We start from the raw sequence: 7,908 nt of genomic DNA on the forward strand, positions 1-7,908 counted from the left end.
AAGTCCGCTTCTGCTTTACTAGAGTCTCCAACAAGGTAGTGACCTGTATAGCTGTTGAGTTCTAGATGATCTGTCAACGGGGCGTGACCACGATGTGACTAGACCATATTGACCATACAATGAGGGCAAAAAGAAGAAAAAAAAAAACCACCACCTGACCAAGCCTAACTAGGTTAGGATAGCAAAACTAAAGCTAAAGAGTGGGAAGTCCAACGCCTCTGGCGGTCGACAAAAACAACCATAAAAACACTTCCTAACCATTTTCTATAGGATAGGATGTGTGTCACTCCCTGCCCCCAGGATTGTATCTGCGAAACGTATGGTCCTAGCGAGAAGCAGTTCTCATATGTCGTCTTCACATCTCTCAGGTAGTGTGAAGCGAACACAGAGTTGCTACGCCAAAATGTGGCACCCAGAATGTTACTGAGTGTCATATTCTTCTGAAAAGCCACTCAAGTTGCCACCGCCCTCACCTCGTGAGCGTTGACTTTCAGAAGTTTAAAATCAGTGTCTTGACAGCATAAATGGGCTTCTTTAATCGTGTTCCTCAGGAAGAATACATAGGTAAGTCCGGTCTCTTCACTGAACACCATAGATTGTCCGAGGGGCCTCGACTTTCCTTCGTTTTGTCCAAGTAGACCTTGAGAGCCCTGACAGGGCATAGGACTCTCTCTGGTTCTTGACCCAGAATCTCAGCCATACCCTTAATTTCGAAGCTCTTGGGCCAAGGGTTAGACGGGTTCTCGTTTTTTGCTAAAAAAGTAGGACTTAAAGTACAAACTGCGTTATGTCCTTTAAAGCCTATATGTTTACTGAAGGCTTGAAGTTCGCTAACCCTCTTCGCAGTTGCTAGAGCGGTTAGAAAAATAGTCTTTCTGGTAATGTTCCTCAATGTCGCAGAACGAAGAGGCTCAAAGGACTGGACATCAGAAACCGTAAACACCACATCTAAATTCCAAGAAGGAGTTCTTTGCTGAGGCACCTTCGTGGTTTCGAATGATTTAAATAGATCGTGAAGGTCTTTGTTGTTAGTCAGGTCCAGGTTTCTATGCCTAAAAACGGCTGATAGCATACTCCTATATCCCTTGATAGTCGGGACCGCTAGTTTGACTTCACTCCTCAGAAACAAGAGGAAGTCGGCTATCTGACTCACAGAGGTCGTGGTAGAGGAAATGCCCTTCTTTCTACACCATCTCCTGAACACGGTCCACTTCAATTGGTACAAATTACTGGAAGAGAATCTTCTGGCTTTGGCAATAGCTCTCGCCACTGATCTAGAAAAACCTCTCGCTCTGGCCAGCTTCTCGATAGTCTGAATGCAGTCAGACTCAGAGCGGGGAGGTTTTTGTGGTACCCTCTCGAAGTGGGGCTGTCTGAGTAGATCGACTCTCATGGGCAGAGTTCTCGAAAGTCCACTAGGAAGGACATGACCTCTGTGAACCACTCCCTCGAAGGCCAAAACGGGCAATCAACGTCATCCTCGTCCCTTCCGACGACGCAAACTTCCTGATGACTTCTCCGAGGATTTTGAACGGGGGAAAGGCATAAACGTCCATCCCCGTCCAATCCCAGAGAAGAGCATCTACTGAGATCGCTCCTGGATTGAGTACAGGGGAGCAGTAAAGAGGAAGCCTCTTCGTCTTGGAAGTTGCAAAGAGATCTACCAAGGGACGTCCCCATAGCCTCCACAGTCCCTGACAAACCTCTTGGTGCAGGGTCCACTTCGGTCGGTAGCAGTTGTTGTTGCCGACTTAGAAGATCCGCACGGACGTTCTCTACACCTGCAACGAACCTCATGAGGATCGTAATATTCCGGCCTGTGCCCACAGCAGGATGTCCTTTGCTAAAGTGAACAGGGACCGAGAGTGAGTTCCTCCCTGTTTCTTTGGGTATGCCAGGGCCGTGGTGTTGTCCGAGTTGATCTGGACTACTCGGTTTGTGACTCGTCCCTTGAAGAAAAGTAGGGCCAACTGAATCGCCCCCAATTCCTTGAGATTTATGTGCCAGGACACCTGTTCCTCTCTCCAGGTGCCCGACACTTCTTCCCCCCCTAGTGTTGCTCCCCATCCCGATGTGGACGCGTCGGAAAACAACACTAGGTTGGGGTTCTGAAGTTTGAGAGAAACGCCTTCTGCCAACTTTGATGGATCGAGCCACCATCTTAGGTGATCCTTCACCTTTGGCGAGATCTTCAGAGAAGCTTCCAGATCCTCCTTGTCCTGCCAGTTCTCTGCAAGGAAGAACTGAAGCGGTCTGAGATGCAGTCTCCCCAGGGAAACAAACTTCTCCAGCGATGAAATGGTCCCCAGCAGACTCATCCATTCCCTCACCGAGCATGTTTCTTTCCGCAGGAAGGCTGAAACTTTGTGTAAGCACTGCTGCTGCCTTTCTTGTGACGGAAAAGCTCGAAAAGCCACTGAATCCATCTGAATCCCCAGATAAACGATGGACTGAGTCGGGGTCAGATGGAACTTTTCGAAATTCACCAGAAGTCCTAGGGACTTCGTCAAACCCAACGTCGTGTGAAGGTCCTGCAGACACCTCGACATTGACGAGGCTCGAATGAGCCAATCGTCCAAATAAAGTGAGACTCTTATCCCTGCAAGGTGAAGCCATCTCGCAACATTCCTCATTAACACCATGAAGACCATAGGGGCTGTGCTTAGCCCGAAGCAGAGAGCCCTGAACTGATATACCTGTCCCCGCAGGACAAATCTCAGGTACTTCCTTGATAGAGGATGTATAGGGACGTGAAAGTAGGCGTCCTGGAGATCGAGAGAAACCATCCAGTCGCCTGGTCTTAAGGCTCCTATAACCGACTGGGGACGTCTCCATTTTGAACTTTTCTTTCAGAACGAAATGGTTCAACCTGCTGACGTCCAGGACTGGTCTCCATCCTCCTGACTGCTTGGGACCAGGAACAACCTGTTGTAAAAGCCCGGGATTGTAAATCTGAGACCTGTTCCACAGCTCTCTTCTCGAGCATTTGCTCGAGCAGGTCGAAATAGAATCTGCTGCTTCTCCTGCTGATAGGATGGCGACAGATCCTTGGGCTTCGTGCTGGAGGAGGTAAGATGAGGAATGGGATCTTGTATCCCTTTTCGATGACTTGAGGACCAGTTGTCCGTCCCTCTCTCTCCAGGCTCTTGCAAAGGAAAGAAGCCTGGCTCCAACCGGTGTCTGGAGGTCCACAGAGTCACTTCTTGCCCCTAGGTTTGAAGGGGCTCTACCTCTGGAGAGACCTCTTCCTCGAGAGGACGACCTTGAAGAAGCTCCTCCACGAAAGGGCTTCTTTATCTTGGAAGCCTGCCTAAGGGAAGAAGTCGAAGGGACTGCTGGACGTCTAGAAGACTGGGCCAGGAGGTCTTGAGTAGCCTTCTCTTGCAAAGTGGCAGCAGTATCCTTGACTAAGGACTGGGGAAAAGATGGCTACACATCGCTTAACAGCAACTCTGCCCTCTGAGAAGGAGAGACCGCCGACTTCGCAGTGAAGTTGCAGTATATGGCTCTCTTCTTTAAAAGCCCCGTACAGAAGTGGGCAGCCAGCTCTTCGGAGCCATCCCTGACCGCCTTGTCCATGCAAGTTAGGACGCTGAACAAATCTCCCAGACTAATGGAGTCAGGGCTACGAGCCTGCAAGTCCAGGACTCCCAGGCACCAGTCCAGAAAGTTGAAAACCTCCAGTGTTCTGAAGAGACCTTTCAGATGGTGATCAGTCTAAGACAACGTCCAGGACACCTTCGCTGACGAAAGGAGAGACCTTCTAGGAGCGTCCACAAGGCTGGCGAAGTCCCCTTGGGAAGAGGAAGGAACTCTCCAACCAACATCCTCTCCCGTCTCGTACCAAATCCCCGCTTTCCCACTCAATCTTGACGGAGGCAGGGCGAAAGAAGTCTTGCACTGGGCCTTCCTGGAGTCCATCCACTCCTGAACCTTCTTAAAGGCCCTCTTCGTAGAGAGAGACGTGGCCATTTTCACAAAACCTGAAGTCTTTTGCGATTTAGACGAGGTTAACTGCGAAGGAGGAGGGCGAGGAGCAGAAGGTTGAAACTTGTCCCCAAACAAGTCCTTCAGCAAACGTGTCAAGACCTGGTAATCGGAAGAAGCTGATGAAGTCGGGACTGTTCCTCAACTGCAGGTTCCGATGCACTAGACAGCTCTCCTTCTTCAATGGGAGCAACCAAGAGACTGGAGAAACTCCGGGAGGTCTAAGCCCTTGCAGACCAACTGCAAAGGGACTTCTGCTTGGAAGAAGTCCGAGAGGGGGTCGTGAAAATCTCGGCAAGAAGCGTCTTGACGAACAACTGAGCGTCCCGATGAGGTTGAGCAGCAAGGGGGCGTCTTGCCGAGCAGCATGAGGAGCGTCATGCTTAGCAGCATGAGAAGAGTCATGGCGAGAAACAAGTGGAGCGTCATAACGAGGGGCGTCAAGCCTAGCAGCATGGAGAGTGTCAGAAAGAGGGAATTGGCAATCCCTGCTGAGACCAGTAAAGCGCTGAGCCAAAGGACTTCTAGAGGGCGGCGAAGCATGAGAAGAAGACGAACGCGGAGAAGGAGAAGGGGACGGTTTGGACCTCTTGATCGGCAGTCGGGAATCCTTCCGGCGGCGACACGTATCAGTCTTCTTCTGGGCCATTAACGGCCAACTGCCTCTGCATGTCTAGCAGAAGCTTTCGAGTAGGAGAAGTCTCCTCCTCAGGAGAAGGGCTGATCCTGTGAGAAGACGAGGGGCGAGGGGACGCCTTCTTCCTTCTCACAGGGGAAGCAACAGCTCTCTTCCTGGAGCGACCGGGGCGCTCAAAAGCGTCATCGTCCGATGACGTCCTGGTCCTCTTCTGCGGCGGGAGGGCGTCAAAACTCTCCGGAGAAGAGCGAAGAGCGTCACAAGAAAAGGGACGTGAAGCGTCCCCTTCTTTGAAGCTTCTCTTCAAAGGGCGAGAGTCCTTCCGAGAGTTCCACCCCTGACGCGGGGAGGAAGATTCGGGGGACGAGAAGCAATCCTTAAGGATTCGTGCCTGTGCACGATCCTTGGCAGCCTGGGAAGCGTCAACAGGACCTGCCGAAGGGACGCCAGATCGGTGGGGGGTCCGCGTAACCCTCTTGCGGCTTTCGACTTGCCCACTCCCTGAGTCCTGGGAGTCCGGCAGAGGTCCAGGCCTAGAGGCATTATACGGCCGATCTGACGCCCCCTCCACAACACTAGGGGGACAGACACTATCACTGCACTTCACAGCACTTTGAAGAGCGAGCATTTTAGCTTCCAGGTTACGAATGGAAGACATAATAACCGACAGGGCATCTCCTTCCGCAGACACAACCTCGGGGCCCGGGGGCAACACCACAGGGTTAGGAAAAGCTACGTCTACGGGAGGGTTAGCAGGTGAAAAAACACTACCCTGACTCCTACTCACTGAAACACTTCTGGAGGAAGACCTCCTGATCCTATCCCGCTCTAACTTTCGCATATAGGAATCATAAGTCCTCCAACTAGCATCAGGCAAAGACTCACACTCCTTGCATCAATCATTAAATAAACAAACATGCCCCCTACACCTCGAGCATACAGTGTGAGGATCTACCGAAATTTTCGGTAGCCTCACCTTACAGTCTTGCACACAGCAAACTCTATAACTAGAAGAACTAGATTCAGACATCTTAATCCAAGCAAAAAACAAAGCCAAATCCAAAACAGTCCACAATTGCGTATGCCTAGCCACAAGTCCAAGTCAAAAAACCAAAAGTCAAACAAATACTTAAGTGACAACCAAGTTTACAAAATCCAAGATGGAGGTACTGAAAACAGGTGTTGACAGTACCGGCGACAGAGAAAATCTGAATAGAAAATGGGAATGGTTCCTGATACCCGCCTCCCAGCGGCGGGAATGGGTACTAACCACCTGATCTCCCACTGCGTGTGTCGTAAGTTTTGAAATTCTGTCGGACTATCAGAGAATACAGCTATATATATATCTGACAGGTAAGTCTCATGAACAAATGACAAATTTTTAAAGTAATTTGTATTTTTCCTAATATACAAACTTGAGGCCTTTACATATGGGAGGGGTCCCGATCTTCAACAAGGTCTCCCCATTCCTTCCCATCCACTCTCAGAGAGGTGAGAGGACTTAGCCTAATTGCGAGACAACAACTATCTCTTTGGGGTGTTGTACACACTTCCCTTCCAGAGATACTTTGTGCCTCAAAGCATCAACCAAAGGGCATTCACCTACACTTCAAGAGGTTAGGTTGGGTTAAGTTAGGTTGGGTACTTAACCTAACTTAGCATAGCCTAACTAGTTCTAGCCTAACCTTACCAGACCTGCACTTCAGTATCCCAGGATGCACTTCAGTATCCAGATGTAAATGGATACCAAAGATGTCTTGCTTCATTAAGTCGAGAAAAGAAGGGCTTAAGCTTCTTAAGAGGTTGAACAATTTCCGGAAGTCAGGGTGCCATGATCAACTGTCCTTATCTCTTGACTTCAGCGAATGAGTTGTTGCAATTACATCCATCTTGCTTGGGATGTGCCTGATTGGCCACTGTATTGAATATTCTACTGTCTATTTGTGTACCTGCACTGAAAAAGAGTGGATGAAAGAACACTAGGACCTTTTGTTGACCATGGCACTACCATGGTGTCATTGCTATCACACTGAGGAGTGTCTATCCTGGATCTTGAGACTTGAAAGTCTAAAAGAACAACTGTACTTAAGTTCCAAGAAAGGAAGTGTAGGAGCCTGCTGCCCTGGTCAATGTTTTGAAGAATGAAAAATCTCTGGAGGAGGATAGTGTAACCATGGCACTACCTTGGTGTCGTTGCTATCAAAGGAGTGACTGTTCAGACTCTGAGATTCCTGAAACTATTTTAAGATCCACATAACATTCCCTCCCTCTCAGGTTGTGGATCAATTAGTAAATGCAGCAGCAGCTACTGCTTACATCTCCCACTCCTCGCAGGGCCAGTGTTAACTACATCAAGTCAAAAGAAATGGAGCTCCTAGACACGACTTCTTAACTGAGGAGGAACCAAAAACAAGTTGTCGGAACTAGTTTGGAGGTGCTGTGATCTCCCGATGAATCAAGAAGAATGACAGTAGGTTGTAAGCCTAAGACTTGAATCATGGATGCAAAAGATGTCTCCTAAGCACTAACAGCACCTGAAGTTTCTGAGAGTTCACTTATCCAAGTACTGAGTAGCCCCGTTTCTAAACATGGATGCAAAAGACGTTTTTTAGACGTCAACATAATCCAGTGCTCCAGGAGGTCACCTATCCCAGTACTGACCAGATCGATCGTTGCTAACTTCGCTGACTGGACGAGAAGTGATACGTGTTTTCAATGTGGCATGGTCGATGGCTGTTATGCCCATGGTCCATAGAGACAGCCGAATAGTAACAGCTTCGGAGCTGCACTGTCAGCAAAAGTGGTGAGGACCTAGCTGGAATGCCTTCAGCTCTCGTCAATTGATGGACTTTTGTTGATCCTCCTTTGTCCATCTCCCTGCCACGAAAGACCTCCCTACTACTGCTCCCCAGCCCTGATCCAAGCCATTGCATGACAACATTACATCTGGGAAATTTGATTTCAGAGAAACTCCTTGAAGGAGATTGCAATCCATCGCCAACCATTGAAGATTTTCCCATATTTCTAAGTCCCATGGAATTCTGACCGTCTGGTCTTCTTGCCATTTTCTGTGAAGCATATGCCGGGGGACTTTCCTGACCCAACAACTCACCTATGCAGGTCTGAATTGTATCTATTCGTCTCTGTGTTGGAAAAGCCTTCAAAACTATAGTCTGAATCCTCATTCCTAGATATATAGCTTCCTGCTTCAGAATGAGATCTGACTTCTCTAGATTGATTGTTAAATCTAACTGAGAACTTAGACTTAGAACTATCTCCTTTGC

The sequence above is a fragment of the Macrobrachium rosenbergii genome, chromosome 46 (genome assembly GCF_040412425.1).
Source record: "Macrobrachium rosenbergii isolate ZJJX-2024 chromosome 46, ASM4041242v1, whole genome shotgun sequence".
Classification (NCBI taxonomy): domain Eukaryota; kingdom Metazoa; phylum Arthropoda; class Malacostraca; order Decapoda; family Palaemonidae; genus Macrobrachium; species Macrobrachium rosenbergii.